The sequence below is a fragment of the Rhipicephalus sanguineus genome, chromosome 4 (assembly GCF_013339695.2).
Source record: "Rhipicephalus sanguineus isolate Rsan-2018 chromosome 4, BIME_Rsan_1.4, whole genome shotgun sequence".
Taxonomy (NCBI): domain Eukaryota; kingdom Metazoa; phylum Arthropoda; class Arachnida; order Ixodida; family Ixodidae; genus Rhipicephalus; species Rhipicephalus sanguineus.
Window position 1 is genome coordinate 39,475,372 of NC_051179.1, and position 21,935 is coordinate 39,497,306.

The 21,935-nt window shown below is 49.5% G+C and overlaps 1 protein-coding gene across 1 annotated transcript in view; it reads right to left on the reverse strand.

Moving 5' to 3' along the window:
• Positions 1 to 21,935, reverse strand: part of LOC119389789 (cyclin N-terminal domain-containing protein 1-like) — a 489,989-nt gene that overhangs the window by 372,596 nt on the left and 95,458 nt on the right.

Here is a 21,935-nt window from a genome sequence, read left to right on the forward strand (position 1 = left end):
TTCGCCTCTAACTCGCATTGCTTACACTTGGCGTCAGCTCTCTCTGTCGTCTCATCCTCACAAACCTCTATTTTCCGCCCCATTCCGCATCCTGAACACTTTACGGTCTTTTTGACCATGGCTATAGATCGTTCACGCGGCGTATTAGATACACTTAAAGCCAAATGATATCACAAACCTCCGCAAGTATGTTACACTTCAAATCACCCGTGCACCTTTCAGCCACGTGGTGGCCGAACAAACAAATATTAAAAAAAACAAAAAAAAACACCCGAAGCGACTGTCACACCCCTTTGTACCAACAGTACAAAGTTGTAAGCTCTATTAAGCTGCAATAAGCTCTATTAAGCTAGTGGCTTAACTAAAAAAACAAGCTCGAATCATGCAAAAAAAAAAACAACTTATCTGACGCTGTCATTCCGGAGCCCACGAAAAACACGTCCGTCCTCTCCCACAGACTCCAAGGCACATAAGAATCACCCCCCCCCCCCCTGGCGGCATGTTCTTCCTAACAGATTTACAAAGCCACGCATGTTTAGGTACACTAGCCACGCACCTGCTAGCAGACAAGACGCGACCGACGCCTCACGCGATGCAGGTGTCACAGCATCCTGACCCCTTCCCGCTATTCCCCGTCATTAGGCGTGCGGGGGACGAGTCCCCTGCTGAAGATCACTCCACAGGTGTGGTAAAGCGGCACAGGTGTGGTAAAACTATTCAAAATGTACTCGACTCTGTTTTCAAAAGTCACTATTAAAACACTCATAAGCGTGCGCGTGAAGGGAGACGTCAGCCCCCCCCCCGCCTCCTTATCACCTAGGAGAGGGGGTAGGGGGAGAAAAGCCTGCCCCATACGTTTACTCAGTTATGGCCACGCAGGTTTCTGAGGGTAATTAAAGGGATACTGAACAAAAATTTGAAAAATCTACGAAAACACTTTCATTCGACTCGGACGACACGACTGTTCCTATAAACAGCATTTATTTCACGTAATTTCGAGCAGTCGGCCGTATTTTTAGTGGATTGTGAGAGCGCGGCGGCTGCACGCCACTTCGCTTGTCGACGGCCGTGACATCGAATGCTCCAGCAAGAGGGGGCAACCGGCCGCTCTCTCCTGCCCTTCCACTTCCCTTTCTCCACCTCTCAAGAACCGAGGGTGGCTCTGGGAGGCTGGTGTGGCGCTGAGCCTTGTCCTTTCCCCACATGGGAGTCAAAATAACGCTTCTTCCTCAAAATTCACTACAACTACCGAGCGTGTCGCGAGCGCGCAAAGATGCAAGGGGCGAGTGACAGTAGTTCCACAAGCGGTGATTGCGACCCCGAGTTCGACAGGCCTCGACAACGGATGCGCCAAATACAACCATATGTGTGTGACCCCTTCTGCTTCGTCAAGCGACAGCGAGGACGACGAGCCAGATGAGCCGCCATAGCCCAACGTGGGTCGGCAGCCGGGACCAGCAATTTATACAGTCACTCACAGTCACTATCCTCGAAGTGTTTCGGAGCACAAAAAGTCACGCTTTGAAGGCACCCATGTTGGCTGCGATGGGCGCGCAGCGCGAATCCATAGCCTTCGAAGCTTCGGCTCTGTCGGAAAGGTATGACAGGGCTTGTCGCTCTCGACGCTGCTTCTCGCACACACTAGCGCAGAACAGCGTTGAGGCATTCTGCGTTGTCAGGTGCTTCACCGTTCACATTACTTAGTAGCACACAACACAACGGCAAATTCGTAGACGCGGGCGGCAAGCTCCGCTTGGGAAAACAAATATACGGCCGATAGCGCGGCAATGGCGTCGTGGCTGCCGGTTGAGAACACACACGGAGAACACCTTCTCGGCCGTAAAAACACGTTTTGAGAGAAACGGGCGGCAGCGGGTGGCGGCTTGCGATGTCGATTGGTAAGCGATTTTGCAGCGAGCACGGTTGGCGAGTCAGTAGGGAGTTTTAGCTTGTAACGTATACTTCTTTACGTTACCGTTACCGGATTACGTTTACCGTTTTTCCGGAACGCGACTTTTAGTAAAGTTTTTTAGCTGCCCAAACGTAAACCTTTACGTACGTACGTAAACCTTCACGTTTGCGCAAACCACTAAATGATGATGATAACAGCATTCAAACTACATTTAATTTAGATAATATTGAATTACGCTGCGGCAAAATCATAAGAGAGGTGTAGCACAACCAGGTTACCGGGCGATGGTGTCGACATCTTGTGACGCTTCTCGCAACCACAATCATGGGCACGTTTGTTTTCGCTTAGTGTTCTTGAGGAGAAAAAATGATTAAAAAGGCAACTCATTCGGAAAAATAACGCTGCAAGGCATTTACAGTAGCAGTAGAATGCCCGATCTGCCTGCAACCACCCCACGGCACGCGAAAACGCCTACAATTTTGTGCTCGCCTGGTACACCTTGGCCCCGCTAGATGGCGCCACCTATCCAGCCTGTCAGGCCTGTCAGAGTCTTAGGCCTCTCACGTTTGCGGATTCGGTATTCTACCAATTCTACGTCGCTCTAGCCTCGGTAATCCGGCTGAAATAAGGTGATCGTAGTGGCGCTCGCACTTCGGCTTATTTTGACTCGGCGGCTGGAGTCTCCGCGAAGCGGACATCGCAAGTAGCCACGAACGAAGCTGGATTTGCGAGATAGGTCCGTAAACGTAAAGCCTATACGGCGAGTAGTTTACGTTCCGTAAACCTTTACGTTCCGTAAAGTTCGCGCATGCGCAGATCCCATCCGGTATCCGGTAACACGGTAACGTAAAGAAGTATACGTTACAAGCTAAAACTCCCTAATATCCGCCGAGTTTCGTGTCACTTCCTCTCTAGTTCGCGGCGCGGCCGCTAGACGCGCCAATTTGCGAAAAATGCATTAAATTCATTATTTTTTGCTAGTCTCTGGCTGAAATGAAGGTTGTTTCAACAAATTTCAGCACCCAATCTTTCAATTGGGCCATTTATCTCGGCGGCGAAAATTTTGTTCAGTATCCCTTTAAGGCCGCAGGTCCCTGATATTGAATTCCAAGAACTGTTTGGTCCCCATCAATACCTCAGGAAAGCCATTGACCAAAGGCAGGCCATTGCGAGAAGCAAGTAATCGCTTCATTTTCATTTTATGTTTATCCATTGTGAATCATGTTGTCTTTTAGTCTCGACCAACGAGAGCGGGGGGGGGGGCTGCAAATTGCCCCTCTCCTTTTTGGGAGCCCTGCGCACACGTGTCACTTTACTCCAGATAAATCGAAAAAAAAAAACGCTGGTCAAACTCTCATAGAGGACAAACAATTCAAAGCCGAAACGTTTGCGTCAGCGACTTTCTCTGTTTAAAGTTTATTTTTTTCTTCTTTTTTTCATCTCTGGTGAGGCTTGGCCTCCCTGCCCGACATGAGAGCGGCCCGCAGTCTTTCCCCTATAAAAACGTGGGGAATATTCTTCTGGATCCGAATAAAGTTTACCACCTACCCTGAACTTCTGTATACTGACCCGTATTTCACAAGCTTTCGTACTGTTGATCTAAATAAAAGCACTGGTGATTATAACGTTAAAAAGGTATCGCAATGCCTCGGTACGCACTGAATATATTTTTAATAACGCTTTCTCAAAATGGCCCTTCCGGTTTCGTTATCGAGAGGGCGGTATCACAGTGAAGTGTAAACAGCGTGACGTAGGTCTACGTCACGTGGGAACATCAACTCTTGAGGTTCTAGCAGCGCTCTGTAGTCTGCCGTCAGTTGTACGCGTCGCATGTAAAACAACGAGGAGCGAATTGCTGTCCAGCGCCTCCGACAGCAATTTCGGCTGCGTCCAGGACGCAGAGTTCGCAAACCCAGCGAGATGTCTCGACTCGTCATGGTATACTCTACTGCGGTGGGGTTCACTTGCAGATGCTCGGCGACGAAAACTTTAAAATCAAACTAAAATATTTTATACGTGTTGTCTGACTCCGGTGTGTGCCAGGGCCGTAGCCAGAAATTTTTTCGGGGGGGGGGGGGGGGGGGTTCAACCACACTTTATGTATGTTCGTGCGTGCGTTTGTATGTGTGCGTGCCTATATACGCAAGCAAAACTGAAAAATTTCGGCGGGGGTTTGAACCCCCCCAACCCCCCCCCCCCCCTTGGCTACGCCCCTGGTGTGTGCAGAGCGTTCACATGGCATGCCAAGGAAACGAAAACTCCCTTTTGCGATGCCTTAAAGGGACACTAAAGAGCAAAACGATATTTGTCGCATTAGTAAAGTAGTCTTCCACGATACCAAAAACACCACGCTTGCTGCGAGAAGACGCTTAATAAGCGAGAAAACGCGCGAAAAAGAAATACACGCACCATTTGCCGTGACGTCACGTATTTTTGACGGCGCCTGCTTGGGCCTACGTAGTTCCTAATCGGTTAAATCGAAGTACATTGTCCTCTGAGGGGGCCAGAGACATGACATAACGAGTTTGTGGAAATTTCATATTGAATACGTTGAATAAAATAACGTTGTGGAAATAACGTTGTGCAATAATAAAACGTTGTGGAAATTTCGTATTAACGTATTGAATATGTTAAGTGCTCTTTGAAGTCTTTCACGCCATTACAAATTACAAATTACATTACAAATTACAAAGTTCGGCGCGAAATTTAAAAATGAAACTTTGAACTTAGGTTTTCTCCTCTAATAATAAACCTATGGTGGTGAAATAAACTACAGAAGAGTTCTCCGAGCACACTTTATCAATATATACCAATTCATTGTTTCTCTTTAGTGTCCTCTTTAAAATCGTGTCAGCACTAAGGCTGAGTGTGGTCACGAAGAGTAATAAGCTGTAGCTTAATTGAACCTGTGTGTACAAAACAAATGTAAACTTGCTGTTCGTGTCACTTCCTAGATCCCGTGATTATTTCTCTATGAACTGCGTCCCTCTTGTCATTTCGAGTTTACGAAGCATGACCAACTTGGCTAAGCCATGTTATTCTGTAAGCACGAAAGACACGTATCACGGACGATGAACACAGGTCCTGTGTTCTTCGTCCGCTTACAGAAGCTATGGCGCTTACAAAAGCTACGGATCGGTACCAATTGGCCCGATCTCTGTGCTTGCTAAGCCCTATTAGCCCAAGAGAACAGGTGTAGCAGGCAACACACATTATTCCAGACCCTCCTACACATACATTTAATAAGAATGAACGTTGGCGTAGTCGGTGTCGTTGCTTTTTCTTCAACTGACGTCTTTCTGCTCGTCACTTGAGACCCCCAACAGCGGCCAGCTGTCTATCTCTCGTTGTCTATGCCGGTAGAAGTCCCACACAGTCAAGCGCATCCCAGCATGCAGCAACCCGAAATGCTGTCATTTCTGTCAGGTGATAACCACCAAAATGAGAAGAAATGCCCGCCCTTTTTTACACATTTAATTTATTATGCACATTTATATTTTCCATGCGCTGCTCAAGACACTGACGACGGCAGCAGCAATAAAAGAGGTATACAAGCACATCTTTCGTTACAGGAAGGTTTCGTATAGTAGCACAGAGACACACATTATATATAACAGTGGCACTCGGGCCCCCGCACCGTTGTTGAAACAGTTCAGTCATCCCATTTTCTTCTCTCTACCGGCGATTAAATGAGTGTAATGAAGAACAGCAGGAGGCCAACCATCAACTTCATGTGAATAATAAAGTTTTTTGATTGACTGATTGAAAGCAAGCAAGCTTCGGAGTGGATGTAACAATGCAAATGAAGCGATGACGTGCTTCCCACAACGGCCTGCCTTTGGCACCCGGATTTCCGGGGATAACAGTGGGAAGCAAACAGCTCTTGGAATGAAACAACAGTGTACGTACTCCGCCTCCATCATCGTCAAAAAACGTGCATGGCCATAACCTTGCACTTTAAAATTTAAACAACCGGACAGGTCCACATGACATAAGGCTTGGAAAAAACTTGCCCCCCCCCCCCCCCCTGCTCGCCTCGAGCGCACGCCTATGCACACACGGACGACAAAGACGCAGCGCTCGTACCGTTTGTGTCGTTCTCGTCCGTGTCTGGTGGCGCTATGATACGTTTCGGGGTATCGACAGTTGTTTGCTGCGATAAAGAAAAACGCGGCTTCATCTAGTCGTCACCCAAGAGGGATGAGCAGGCTGTCCTCTTGGGTAAACACAACAGTTACGCTGTGGTAAACATACTTACAAAAGTGAGAGAGAAACGATTGCTACTTATATCAACATTTACTTCTCGGACGACAGTGCACGTGACTTCCTGTACAAACACAGATGGGCAACAAGGACCATGATAATTTAAAGTAGCGTCAACACCAATCCAATGCAGAAGTCGCAACGTCCCTGCAGTCCTTTACAAACAAGTGTAGCCACGTCGTGCTCGCTTGCAGAATTTCACAGCAACAAGCGGCGTAAGCACGAGCGCAATGAGAGCCACCGTAGACACCACCGGTTGGAAGATCCTCCACCACTTGGCACCTTTGTCGACGAAGAACAGCGGCAGCACCACGTCGGTCAGCAGTAGAATGAACAGCGCCGCGGCCATGGCGGCGTAGAAAAAATGGCGCACGTCCCGCCACCGTTCTCCTTCGGGTAACTGCTCCGGTTCGTTGGTTGGCCGCGGCATTACGATAAGCACGCGGTTGTTGCCACGAAAGGCGTGGACCTGTTCCACGGAGCTGGGACGCAGAATCGCGGCTTCTTCGGAGCAATCGCCGTGACCCGCCGCCATCTTTCGTTTCTCTTGCTTGCGGTAGCTGTCAGCGAGGGGTCGACAAGCTGGCAGATGGAAGACGACTGGTGCTGTGTTCGATTCGCAGTGTCGCCCGACAGCTAAAGTCCCTATATTTTTCACGGCATATGCCTCCTCTCCCGACCCCCTCTCAAGCGAAGCCGGCGCCTGGCGGCATATTCTTCCTAACAGATTTACAAAGCCACGCACGTTTAGGTACACTAGCCACGCACCTGCTAGCGGACAAGACGCGACCGACGCCTCACGTACGCGACGCAGGTGTCACAGCATCCTGACCCCTTCCCGCTAATTTCCCGTCATTAGGCGTGCGGGGGACGAGTCCCCTGCTGAAGATCACTCCACAGGTGTGGTAAAGCGGCACAGGTGTGGCAAACTATAAAATGTACTCGACTCTGTTTTCGAAAGTCACTATTAATACACTCATAAGCGTGCGCATGAAGGAAGTCGTCAGCCCCCCCCCCCCCCCGCCTCCTTATCACCTAGGAGAGGGGGTAGGGGGAGAAGAGCCTGCCCCATACGTTTACTCAGTTATGACCACGCAGGTTTCTGAGAAGGCCGCAGGTCCCTGATATTGAATTCCAAGAACTGTTTGGTCCCCATCTATACCTCAGGAAGGCCAATGACCAAAGGCAGGCCATTGCGAGAAGCAAGTGATCATTTCATTTTCATTTTATGTTTATCCATTGTGAAGCATGTTGCTTTTTCGTCTCGACCAACGAGAGCGGGGGGGGGGGGCTGCGAATTGCCCCCCCTCTCCTTTTTGGGAGCGCTGAGCACGCGTGTCACTTTACTCCAGATAAACCTAAAAAAAAAAAAACGTTGGTCAAACTCTCATAGAGGACAAACAATTCAAAGCCGAAACGTTTGCGTCAGCGACTTTCTCTGTTTAAGTTTTTTTTTCTTCTTTTTTTTCATCTCTGGTGAGGCTTGGCCTCCCTGCCCGACATGAGAGCGGCCCGCAGTCTTTCCCCTATAAAAACGTGGTGAAGATTCTTCTGGATCCGAATAAAGTTTACCACCTACCCTGAACTTCTGGATACTGAGCCGTATTTCACAAGCTTTCGTACTGTTGATCTAAATAAAAGCACTGCTGATTATAACGCTAAAAAGGGTATCGCCATGCCTCGGTACGCACTGAATATATTTTCAATACCACTTTCTCAAAATGGCCCTTCCGGTTTCGTTATCGAGAGGGCGGTATCACAGTGAAGTGTAAGCAGCGTGACGTAGGTCTACGTCACGTGGGAACATCAACTCTTGAGGTTCTAGCAGCGCTCTGTAGTCTGCCGTCAGTTGTACGCGTCGCATGTAATTTCCGACAGCAATTCGGCTGCGTCCAGGACGCAGAGTCGCAAACCCAGCGAGATGTCTCGACTCGTCATGGTATACTCTCTACTGCGGTGGGGTTGCACTTGCAGACGCTCGGCGACGAAAACTTTAAATCAAACTAAAATATTTTATACGTGTTGTCTGACTCCGGTTGTGTGCAGAGCGTTCACATGGCATGCAAGGAAACGAAAACTGTCCCTTTTGCGATGCCTTAAAGGGACACTAAAGAGCAAAACGATATTTCTCGCATTAGTAAAGTAGTCTTCCACGATACCCAAAACACCACGCTTTCTGCGCGAAGACGCTTAATAAGCGAGAAAACGCGCAAAAAGCAAATACAGGTGGCGACGACATCTTGGAATTCCCGCACCATTTGCCGTGACGTCACGTATTTTTGACGGCGCCTGCTTGGGCCTACGTAGTTAAATCGGTTAAATCGGTTAAATCGAAGTACATTGTCCTCTGAGGGGGCCAGAGACATGACATAACGAGTTTGTGGAAATTTCGTATTGAATACGTTGAATAAAATAACGTTGTGGAAATTAACGTTGTGGAATAATAAAACGTTGTGGAAATTTCGTATTAACGTAGTGAATACGTTAAATGCTCTTTGAAGTCTTTTACGTCACGAATTACAAAGTTCGGCGCGAAATTTAAAAATGAAACTTTGAACTTGGTTTTCTCCTCTAATAATAAACCTATGGTGGTGAAAGAAACTACACAAGAGTTTTCCGAGCACACTTTATCAATATAAACCAATTCATTGTTTCTCTTTAGTGTCCCTTTAAAATCGTGTCAGTACTAAGACTGAGTGTTGTCACAGAGAGTAATACCCCTGTCACACGGCGCATGTAGTGTCATTCGCTGCGAATGACATTCAAATCGAATGTCATTGCGATCTTGCGTTCCGGGTCTACACGGCCATATGAAATGACATTCGCAATTGATGTCAATGTTTATTGGCAGGCGGCTGTGAAAACAAAAAGTTACAAATTGTGCTTTTAATTTACATATTTTTTTTTTCTGCTTCCGGGGTTCGCATTCATGGCGTGCAACTATCGCTACGGCTACCGAGGCGTCGCTTCACCAAAGCAACAGTGAGCGTTTGTAAACATGGCCACATGGCTGACAGGAGGTGGCGCTAGCGTCAAGTCGGAGTATGGGAAAGAGAGTATAGCTGCACAAAGTGCTTCCAACATCGCCTCGTACGTAAAAAAGTTACCGAAAAGTTAACAACAACCTCTAACAAGAACGCTAACATCGTTTACATATTGTTTTAACATGCTTTAAGATATCGATGTCGCAATCTTTTGCAAGCGCCTGTTGACGAGAGTACACATGTCGCGCCTGAATGAGTTCGGTGAACTCATTCAACGGGCGAATGCCATTAGGTGTGAATGTCATTCGCTATGCCCGTGTAGCAGCAACAAAAATGGCATTAATGCCTAATGACATTCGCTGCGAATGACATTACATGTGCCGTGTGACAGGGGTATAATAAGCTGTAGCTTGAACCTGGGTGTACAAAACAAACGTAAGCTTGCTGTTCGTGTCACTTCCTAGATCCCGCGATTATTTCTCTATGAACTGCGTCCCTCTTGTCCTTTCGTTTTTTCGAAGCATGACCAACTTGGCTAAGCCATGTTATTCTGTAAGCGCGAAAGGTACGTATCACGGACGATGAACACAGGTCCTGTGTTCTTCGTCCGCTTACAAAAGCTATGGCGCTTACAAAAGCTACGGATCGGTACCAATTGGCCCGATCTCTGTGCTTGCTAAGCCCTATTAGCCCAAGAGAACAGGAGTAGCAGGCACCACACATTATTCCAGACCCTCCTACACACACATTTAATGAGAAAGAACGTTGGCGTAGTCGGTGTCGTTGTTTTTTCTTCAACTGACGACTTTCTGCTCGTCACTTGAGACCCCCAACAGCGGCCAGTTGTCTATCGCAATTCCTTTCTATCTCTCGTTGTCTATGCTGGTAGAAGTCCCACACAGTCAAGCGCATCCCAGCATGCAGCAACCCGAAATGCTGACATTTCTGTCAGGTGATAACAACCGAAATGAGAAGAAATGACCGCCCTTTTTTACACATAGTTAATTTATTATGCACACTTATATTTTCCATGCGCTGCTCAAGACACTGACGACGGCAGCAGCAATAAAAGAGGTATACAAGCACATCTTTCGTTACAGGAAGGTTTCGTACAGCACAGAGACACACATTACATATAACATTGGCACTCGGCCCCCGCACCGTTGTTGAAGCAGTTCAGTCATCCCATTTTCTTCTCTCTACCGGCGATTAAAAGGTACACGGCTACACTTCCGACTGTGATGAAGAACAGCAGGAGGCCAACCATGGCGTAGAAGCCTATGGCGAAGTAGGGCGACATAGAAGCGTTGGCGACATACCCAGGCTCGTTGTCGACGTCTTCAGAAAACTGCCACGGTGAGCCCGGAGTTGTAGGCCGTGGTCTAATGGCGCCAACCTGCCTGGCATCCGCTGAACCATCGACGATAGGCACCACGGCTGTGGCAGGGGCGTCGGCAAGCAGCACCGGTAAGCTGGTGACCATTTGTTCCGGTATGACGTCGAGCTGCCAGCGTTCGCAGTTGGACACGGCGTCTCGAGCACGTCGTCGGGACCGTCGTCTGGACGTTGGTGTTCTGGTTGCGTAATGCCGTCCCGAATTGACGTTGGCGAGTTCGCGTATTAGAATCTCGCGGATCTCAGCAATGGCCTCCGCTGCATCCGGACGTAGTAGGCGGCTTTCGAAGGGAAGAGCTTCATCTCCCGGGAATGCGTCGCTCATCCTCATTTTGCGATGAGGTATGTACGTACGGCAGTTCCAACGGTAGTCAGAGCGGCGTCTAGGCTAAAGAGCGAGCGAGTGCACTGGCTAGAATGGCGCTGAAGTTGAAGCCGTGCAAGTAAATGCCGGAAGCACTGTGTAAAGTCGCTGCAACGAGTATGGCTCCTCGATCGGCTGGCACTGCTGTCGAAATGCACGCAGGCGTTGTGTACCTACGCGCTACTTTCCGGAGACGCTGCTAAGCCAAGGCATATCATACAATGCTCACTGAGGACCGAGAGGGGCTGAGAAATGCAATACCTTTGTAGGCGTCTGCGGGAAGTGGGGAAGGAGGGGGTGAAGCTTGGAACGGGATATGTGGTATGACAGCTGCCGTTTTTCCACTTCAAGAATCACTTAAAAAGCAGCTGGCGCTACGTTTTTTTTTTTTTTTCACGAGAGACAACAGGTGTAGAAAGACGATAATCTCTGCAAAAAGATGCGGAATGCCACGAAAGAGTCGAACGACCATTTTTTTCCGCCCCCCCCCCTTCATCGGGAACACAACACGGCCGGAGAAGCCGACTCGACTAATGTCGCATTTACACGAATGCTACAGTGGCGCATTGCATTCCCAGCACGGCGCCTTCCATCGAACCGAGTGGGGACCTGTTTTGGTGAATGTGTTTCGTCAGGAGGAGCAGGTGCCGCAAGCCACCTCTCATTTCTTTCTTGGTGTCTCGTCCTGCTGCGCAGTTTTTCTGAAGATGCCACCTCTTTACAGGATAGCCCCAAAGCTGGGCAAGTTCATGGTGGAATGGCAGTGCACTAAAAGGATAAAGGCGCAGTGGAGTGGGCAAACGAGCACTCGTTTGACCATTTCAGTGTGTCTGCGCCTGTTGTGCGCGCTGCAAGTTCACCTCGAAAAGTTTAAAAGTCTTGACCCCCCCCCCCCCGACAGGTGGGCATGCGCCAAAAGAATTCGACAAGCCCTACTACGGAATACAGCAGGTGCGCACGAAAACTCCGCTCGGCGAAGTGGAGCACGTGAAACACGTCAAGGAAAGAGAGAGAGAAAGAAAGCGTTAGAAAGAAGAAGAAAAATAGAGAGAAATAAAGGAAATAAATAAGTAAAAAGAGAGAAAGAGACAGAGAAAGACATAGAAAGGAAGAGAAAGAAACAGACAAAAAAAAAGACAAAGAGAGAAATAGAGAAATAAAGAGAAACAAAGAGCGAGAGACAAAGAAATAGAAACAACTACAATAAATAGATAAAAGAAACAGAGAGAAAGATAAAGAAAGGGAAGAAAGAAGCAAATAAATAAAGAGAAACAAGGAACGACATCCAGCTCCGCTCTTGCTTCAGGCTTGGCACCACTTGTGCGTGGCGACCATAATTTTCTCGCCTCTTTCTCTATCTCACTACTTTGTATGGATTTATGCGATTTTCCACAGTGATATAGCGAGAAAGCAAGGGTGTGCCGTGCTGCTCGAGGGTGCGGGTTCGATTGCCGGCCTCGGCGGCCGCATTTCGATGGGGGCGAGATGCAAAAACACCAACATATCGTGGTTTTGGCGCGTAAAATCCCAGCAATAATTTTTATGCTCAATCAGTCGAGGTGCGAGCACTCCGGAGACGCGAGCCACTCGCGCCTAAAGGGACACTAAAGGCACATAAAAATTGATGTCAGAGTTTGAGAACGTCTAAAACGTCGATATTATCGAAAGCACTGCTCTAGTAACAGATAAATTAAGGTAAATGTAAGACACTATATGCGCCACCAGTGGGGCGTTTTGGAACGAGGCCGATGACGTCAAGAGTCCCGAGTACATCTTATCACTAGTATTCAAGCTACTTATGATAAAAAAAAAGAACATTCCGAGCATTGCAAGGCGTAATAAAATGCTGCCCGTGCGTTTCTGTTTGATTCATGGAAAAAAGAACTTGACGTCACAGTGTAGAACGGCGCTGGTTGTGCAAAAGTTTCGTTTTCGCAGGGCTGGGCTGCGCTCCGCTCGCGTCTCAGTGGTATAGTTTCGTTATCGCGTACTGCTGCGTGTGCCTTGTACGCTCATGAAAGTCGCTCTAACGGAAAGTTCGACAAAATGCACTCTCTATGTGATGTTGTGTAATGTGCCCTTCAGAGCAGAAACCACAGCGTCGGCTGCCGGGCAGTAAAGGCGGGCAACGTTGGGCAAGGCAAATACTACGACAGGAGGCCTTTTCAGGCACGCGATTTGAAGTGCGCTAACGTTGTGCGCACAACTAAAACGTGGTTTTCATTCAAAATAAGCATTTACTTGGCACGAAACAAGCACTTCGAGGTTTCTGGAACGCTATTTCAACAATCAAGGTCGACTAAACATTTCCCTTTAGTGTCCCTTTAAAGGGCAACTCCGGAGATTTTTCGTTGTTCACGAGTCGCAATAAACTTTTCGGTATAGTGCTGCTTGGTACTCAGATGATCTGCGCCAAACTATATACGACTGCAAGTCATTTTGTTGTCACTAAAGCGGTTTTGAAAGATTTTCAGCAAGTTCCTGAGTCATGCTTTCGAATGCGGACCACCCTGTGTTTGTGACGTCGTAGCTATAACACTAACGTCGCTACCTCCCCAAGCAGACGTTAAAAAACCAAACGGCGATCCTTCAGGTCTCAAATTTTGGCTGAAATCGCAGCTGTCGAGTTTTGAAAAGCTGGCATAGCCTGTTGCACCGTCGAATGACATTCAGTTGACAAGGCCAACGACAGCAGGATGGCGATCACGTATCGGTTCACTGCATATCATCAACAGTAGTTAATAATTAATGTTGTGGTTTTACGCCGCAAAACCGCGATATGATTATGAGAGACGCAAGTGTGGAGGCAGGGGCGTAGCCAGGGGGGGGGGGGGTTGGGGGGGTTCAAACCCCCCCCCCCCCCAAAATTTTTCAATTTTGCTTGCGTATATAGGTACGCACACATACAATTGCACGCACGAACATACACAAAGTATGGTTGAACCCCCCCCCCCCCCCCCGAAAAAAATTCTGGCTACGCCCCTGTGTGGAGGGCTCCGAAAATTTCGAAAACCTGAGGTTCTTTAACGTGCACCTAAATATAAGCACACGAATCTCTAGCATTTTGCCTCCATCGAAATGAGGCCGACGTGTACGGAATCGATACCGCTACTTTTAGGTCAGCAGTCAAGCACGATAACCGCGGCGGGTATCAACAAAGTGAATTTTTGGGCAAGCTGCATGGTTATTAATGCATCAATGCATAGCGCTACCACACACGAACGAGAAAGACACAGCGCTCGAGCCGTGTGTGTCTTTCTCGTCCGCGTCTTGCAGAGCTATGACACTTTTTGGGGTATCAACAGCTGTTTCCTGCGATAAAAAAAAATAATAACGGCTTCACCTCGTCACCCAAAAGGGTTGAGCAGGCAGACCGCTGAGGTAAACCTAGTTCCAAAAGTAAGAGAGATGCAATCGTTGCTGATATAAGCATTTATTTCGCGGACGAGAGTGCGACTGATTGCGTGTACGAACGTAGATGTACAACAAGTACGATCAGCATCTGAAATGACATCAATACCAATATTCGCACAAGTAACCGCACACAGAAGTCGCAACGTCCCTGCAGCCTTTTAGGCAGAAGCGAAGCCATGCCGTGCTCGCTTGCAGAGTGCCACAGCAACGAACGGCGTCAGTACGAGCGCAATGACAGTCGCCGTACACATCATCGGTAGGAAGATCTTCCACCACTTGGCACCTTTCCCGACGAAGTACAGCGGCAGCCCCACGTCGATCAGCAGAACAACCAGCACCGCGACCATGGTGGAGTACAAGAGATGGCGGACGTCCAGGCACCGCTCTCCTTCGGGTAACTGCTCGGGCTCGTTGGATGACCGCGGCATTACGGTGAGCACGCGGTTGTTGCCACGAAAGGCGTGGACCGGTGCCACGGAGCTGGGACGCAGAAGCGCGGCTTCTTCGGAGTATTCGCCGTGACCCGCCGACATTTTTTTCTTTTCTGTTGCTTGCGGTATATAGCTGTCAGCGAGGAGCCCACGAGCTGGCAGACGCAAAGACGACTGGTGCTGTGTTCGATTAGCAGTGCCTCCCGACAGCTAAGGACGCTAGATTTTTCACGACATCTGCCTCCTCTCCCGACCTCCTCATGCGCGCAGCCGGCATCTGCCGCCGTGATCTTTATAGAAGTTTTACAAAGCGACGCACGCTTAAGTACATTAGCCATGCACCTTTTAGCAGACAAGATGCGAACGGGACGCACATGTCTCCCCTCCGCCAATCCCCCCGTCATGTTAGCGGGTGATGCGATCCCCACTGTTTCACCAAGGTGTCTTTGCGACTCTGCGAGGTGATAAGCTAAAAAAGCCTCCAGAGGAAGCGCTGGAAGAGCTGAAAGAGTAGAGTTACTGTATATGCTACCTTTAGGTAGCATATACAGTAACTCTATGAAAGAGCAGAGGAGGCGCTCAAAACCACTCTATCTATTCTAGTGACGGCATCGGTTTCGTAATAAGTGTGCTTCAATCAACCCTATTATATTCAAAAGCTTAAGTTACTCGGTTCTGCATACTTGAATGAAAACGACGTGACTGGGGCAGGGGGACAAGATTCTAAAAAAAAAGGGACAGTTAAAAGTAAACGCTTGTCGTTTTCGTTGTCACCGTGCCAGGAAGCTACGCTGTTCACCTTAATCAAGGTACCAGTGCAAGTTCCAGGAATCACGGTTCAATGGCCCGAACTGTTCGAGCAAAATGAAAGATCCTTGCACGGCCACATTTCTTCTACACACCGTCTGCGTTCGGAGAATGGATTTCCTTGCCACAGGTGCATTAGCGGAATCCCAACTGAGCCCAAACCGAAAAGACACGCGGGGTACGCGGACACGTGCGTAACTACGGCCGGTCTGGAGGCGCTCCGAGCGCGCGCCTCCAGACCGGCCGTGGGGGAACAAAGGAGCGCCTTCGACACGACGTATGCGGCGCGAACCGCACGTGGCGTTTGCATGCACGAGACAAGCCAAGGACAAGCGGTTTATCGAGTAGAATCGAGCCGAAAATGAGATGGCTGGCAGCGTGTGCTTTCGTGCGAAATACATTCGCAGTCGCACTTATCAGCGAAATCTATTTTTGTAAGGGAATAGTCAGTAAAAAACCGTCGTTTTTTACTGGAAGTACGCAAAAAGTATGCAATGCATACTTTTTTTTCCTATTTCGCTCAAGCGCTGGAAATTCATCAAACCTTATCTCGCTCCTATATTTAAACCCCCTGCCTCCCTGTTCTCGAAAGTAGGATTTGTGAAGTACGCTCTCCTGCAAAAGCCTAGTGGCTTAGATTTGCATAAAACTACTGGTGGTTGACAGTACCGAGCCCTTATGATAGATAACGTGCACGAGCAATCTTCCCGCATCCACTAGCCGCTAGGGGGCCAACAAAATGAAGGTTGCTCATTCGAGTGTTCTCTTTAACAGTGGACCGTACTGTACGCGCCGATTTTTTTTTTTTTTTTAATAGCGAACCCCCGGCACTGTGAGCGTTTCTATCTACCTGTCTATCTATCTAGCCGCCTACATCTGGCTGCTCTCGTGATCGCCTCTCCAGCTTGGTGTAGAACAAAATTGGCATGGGAGGATAAGAGAGTTTGACGAATATGACTGTCTGGCTCTGACATGAATAACGAGAAAATCCCGTCGCGTACGACGTCAAACCCTTTCCTCGTGTGGCACATACCCGTATACCACGGGCCACGGTATAAGCGGGTATGAGCCACAGGTGACTGACAGTTTATATCTACCCAGGAATCGGCCGCGCTACATCGGCAGCGCTGACCCGACGAATGCAAAGAATAAAAATCAAGGTCCCAGCGGTAATCGAACCCAAGCATTCTGTGTGGCAGTCAGGTTTTCTACCAGAGCCACGCCACGTTTTAAAGCTGCTTTGGAAAAAGACCCTATGCAGGCGTAATGTCGGCGCAACGTCAATTGTGCTTGCAATGCTGGCTATCTAATTTTAGAACAAAGGAATAAAGATTACACATTTTCTCCTATGATACAATCACCATGCCGGATTAACGGCAATTGTGGTTCCAGCGTTGGCTCCGCTTAATAAACATTACCCTTGTATTCATACGATTCAGGAAGCTAAATTCAAGCGTTGCTCGACCCCGGAGCAATACGCTAACGAGAGTTACGTGTGATATTCACATCATCGCATCGTAAAGTACACTTCGTTTCGACAATACTGACGTCTGTGCTAGAAAGTGAGTGCTGACATTACGTCAATCCATAAGTTACCCTTTAAACGCCAGTGTAGTCGACGTGCGTGGTAAATCCACGATGTGCACGCAACTACTACGCTTACAAAAACACGTCGATGCATATCGTACCGCTTGGATGAAAGCCAAATATGCAGCATAGCCAACTACTCGCTGACTGCTTCGCATGAAACCGATTCCCACAAGGCGTGGGATGTGTCAATTTTTCATCTATGAAAAAACAGCGGCTTATCCTTCTTGTACTTCTCATCCGTATCTTATTACTTTTTTAATCGCCCTGTTGATGCCAGGAATTGGCGTCTTACCTATCCTCAAACCACTATCGTCATCACATGGGTGTGTTCGTTAGGCATCTTGTAGTACATTGCTAAAGCGCAGGAAGGCTAATGCGTACTGTTTAATATTCTTCTCTCTGTGTGTGTCGCCCCACCTGAGATGCAACAACGTAAACAGTTAGAAACAGTATAATGTTCACATTCAACCGCTTCGAGTTCACAACACTGCAGCAACCTTGCGACGCACAGAAGTTCTAAACAGGCATCACGCAAACAAGGCGAAGAAGCAGATGCTTTCGTCATTACAGTCCTTTCATTTCAGCTTTCGGTAAAGGTGAATGTTCTTGAACGAAAAAAAAAATAACAAATAAAAAAACATGATATCTTTGCGCATGTCTGAGTTGTTCCATTGCTTATAAATTGCGATCCGGCTTCCAGTAATACACTGTTGAATGTTAGCGCTCGTGCGAGTCGCTTCTGGTATCCGTGACTGAAATGTTTCTGCGCTAAACACGCCTTCACACACGGTGGCCAGCCATGGGATGTGACAAGTGATTTGAAATTCCGTGCATTTTCATGTTTACAACGTAAAAAGCAAGAAAGACCTGCTGCAAGAAAAATTACGACCCCTCCCCCTCTTGCCCCCCATTATCCTATATTTTCTACTATGCAGAGTAAAATAAAAATAAATAAAAGAAATCCCACGTTTAGATCCCTCCATTTACACGCAGTGTTTCCTATGCGACTGCCCGCCTGTAGCTACATACAGGTGAGTGCCACGAAACTTTTCATGAACGCCGGCTTACTGCCTCACCGAAGCTTTCCACAGGACAGTTACGCAAACCGGATATGTATAATATGTCTTAACTGTAAACTATCACGTTCCCGAAGCTTTCAAATGCTCAATATTTCGGCGGCGGCATCGCTTGCTCTGGACGTTGAATTTTCTCGTGCTCTTCACGAGTAAATAAAACGGAAAGTTTACGAAACTACGTCTGTTCAAGTTGCACAAACCAGAAAGATCGACGCCAACCTAGTCGATCTTCGTAATGGCAATTGAAAAACTAATATCTCGGGTTTTACGCGCCATAACCATGATATGATGATGAGGCACGCCGTAGTGAAAGGTTCCGGGAATTTCGACCACCTGCGGTTCTTTTACCCTGCACCCAAATCCAAGCACACGGTCCTCTAGCCTTTCACATCCATCCAAATGGGACCGCCGCGACCGGGATAGAAACCGCGACTTTCGGGTCAGCAGCCGAGCACCGTAGCCACTGTACCACCGTGGCGGCCGATCGAAAACCTTATGATTCAATTAGACGCCAACGCGACGGACAGGCATGCCGCTGACACAACTAGAGCGCAGCGCGCGGACGGAAGCAGAGGTCAGATAAGCACTTTATTTACCAGATACAACACTTCGTCACGGATAAGGCACCACGCGATTTACAATTCTTCTCGCGTCTCTGCGGTCGTCTTGAGCTTTTTTAAACAGTGGCCGAAGCATCCGGGAGGGCGCGATTTTCGGGGCACGTGAGAATAGTAGCTCAACTAACGTTGTATGACCTGGGCGATGACCATCAAGCACTGGTACATCTGGTACAGAAGCGCACCGATGGGCACAACAAACAGCGCCCAGTCGAAGAAAACCCAGTCCCAATCGGTAACGAAGTGCTTCGAGATCATGGCATCGGCCAGCGCAGCTAGGGCGATCAACAGGGCAATGCAAGAAAAGCAATCGAGGCCTGTTGTCCACGTAGGCGTCCATTCCGACATGTCGACGTCCTCGGGTACCGTAGCTGGCTGTAATTGCTCCAGTCGTCGCTTGGTCACGTTGCCCTTGCCATTTGTCTTCTCCATGTCGAAGTAGTGGCCAGGAATGGCGGTCGGTCGGTAGACAAACGGGGGGCGTAAGCTTGACGGCGAGAGCAAGGCGAACTGTCTGGGCGAGTCCTTCCGGCACCAAATCCAGTGCGGCAGGCGTGGTGCGAATTCAGTCGAAATCGACTGATTGAGCGTCCCTTTATAATATGTGACCTGCGCGCCACCAAGCTCAATTTTCGGCGCCGAAATCGCCAACGCCACCTGTATGGCGGATCCGTAACTTCCCTGAGCAGGATGAACACCCAGGATGAACACAGAGAATTCCTGAAGCGAGCGGTTGTCGTCGTTTGGCACAGTCACCCCCACCCCCCTATCTATTCCATTTGTATTTAATTTCTGGTATTGCTATCTTCAAGCTTTGAGTGGTTCGCGATAGAGTGCGAACTGGGGCCGATCGGCACATGATGGTTATTTTTAAAGATAAGTAGCAGCGCAAGGTACAGAACAAGTGAGGGAATGAACAAAACGCCCATTTTCGAACACTTCGTTTACTGCGCACGCAGCAAATGTATGCAGATGCGTAAAAAAGGAAGCAAAGGAGCAAAACATGACATGCCAAGAAGCGTTTTCTTTGTTCGATCGCTTGTTACCAGTGATGACCGACATGTGACGGCGGAGGCCTCGACCAACCGCTCGACACTGGCGATGTCGATAGAGTAAGCATGCTAATGAGATACGATTCACTTTCCGTTCTGGCAGATTACGTGTCACAGTTTTACTGTGCGCGAACTGCAGCAATCATTTCCGACGTGCTGCGCAAGCACGAGCCTGCAATTCGACCAACTAGTCTGCAAGAAAGTTTTGCTGACAACAGTATCGAAGAAATGAAAATGTCGAGCAAAATCAATTAATGGTTACACTATAGTATAATAATATCTGGGGTTTAACGTCCCAAAAAAAAAACGATATGATTATGAGAGACGCCGTAGTGGAGGGCTGCGGAAATTTCGACCGCCTGGGGTTCTTTAACATGCACCTAAATCTAAGTACACGGGCCTCAAACATTTTCGCCTGCATCGAAAATGCAGCCGCCGCGGCCGGGACTCGACCCGCGACCTTCGGGTCAGCAGTCGAGCGCCATAACCACTAGACCACCGTGGCGGGGCATTACACTATTCCACATACCTATGTGAGGTAAAAGAGAGAGAGAATTTATTTACAGAAAGGCAGAGAAGTCGGCCTGAGCTACAGTTTGCTCTGGCCTGCTACTCTACACTAGGGAGGGGGAGAGGGAAGCGAAAGAGTGATGAATGAGGATGGTGTGGCGACCACTGCGCACAGAGCTACGCAGCCTCCGTCTCGTCACTGATTAGCCCGGCGTGACACAGCTCTTTGCTGCAACACGCTTCCGATAAAAGACAGCGCCACGCAGTTTCGTGGGAGGCTTACGTCACCACTACTGGCTATATAACCCAAGCCACCAAGCTTGGTTGCATATTTGTTTCTCTAACCTTCCGAAGCGCAGCATCAGCATGCTTGCCCTGCTGCTGCTATTACGTTAATAAACATCGTTTTGTTTTATGTTGGGATCCGTCCTTCACCGACTCCGCATCCCACATCTGGTGACCCGGAAATCGAACAAACCGCACCGCCATGACCCGGACCTTGGAATGACCTTCCAGAAGATTCCACGGGACCTTCACGCCGAGTCAACCGACCTCTGACACGCCTATCACGATGGCGCTGCGACCGGATGAAACCACGGCGCACTGCATCTTGCTGCCGCCGGACTTTCCCGAATTCTGGCCGCAATGTCCAGCCATCTGGCTTATCAAGATGGAGGCTGGCTTCTCCCTGCGTAACATCGTCTCGCAGCAGGACAAGTACGCCATCACTGTAGCTATGCTTCCTCCTGCTCTGCGACGCGTTGTGCCTCCTCCTGGGCCGCAGGCATACGACCAACTTCGAGGGTTCGTGCTAGCCCCACCGCAACCGGCAGCGCCACGTCACATACTCCCCGCCGCAGCAGCCGTGCCCGCACCCGCCGCAGCAACCGTGCCCGCACCCGCCGCAGCAACCGTGCCCGCACCCGCCGCAGCAGCCGTGCCCGCAGCCACCGCAGCAGCCGCACCCGCCGCAGCAGCCGTGCCCGCCGCAGCAGCCGTGCCCGCACCCGCCGCAGCAGCCGCACCCGCCGCAGCAGCCGTGCCCGCAGCAGCCGTGCCCGCACCCGCGACGGCAGACGAGCCCCCGGCACCGCCCGCTTCGGCGGACGAGCCCCCGGCACCGCCCGCGACGGCAGACGAGCCCCCGGCACCGCCCGCGACGGCAGACGAGCCCCCGGCACCGCCCGCGACGGCAGACGAGCCCCCGGCACCGCCCGCGACGGCAGACGAGCCCCCGGCACCGCCCGCGACGGCAGACGAGCCCCCGGCACCCGCGGCAGCAGGCGAACCCGCACCATGGCCAGTCGGAACTGTTCCCCAGCCGATAACAACCGGCTGCACATGTGGCGGGGACCACCCTCCCGCGCCAGTCAGCTGTGATGCGTCCAACGCACGATTGTTGGCGTTGCGTCGACCACTGCATTTGGACCACCCTCACCACCGGCAACACCAACGCATCCCTCTGCTTGGCTCGCTGCCGCGAGCCACGCACAATCATCGTGGTCCTCGCCCGCTGCATG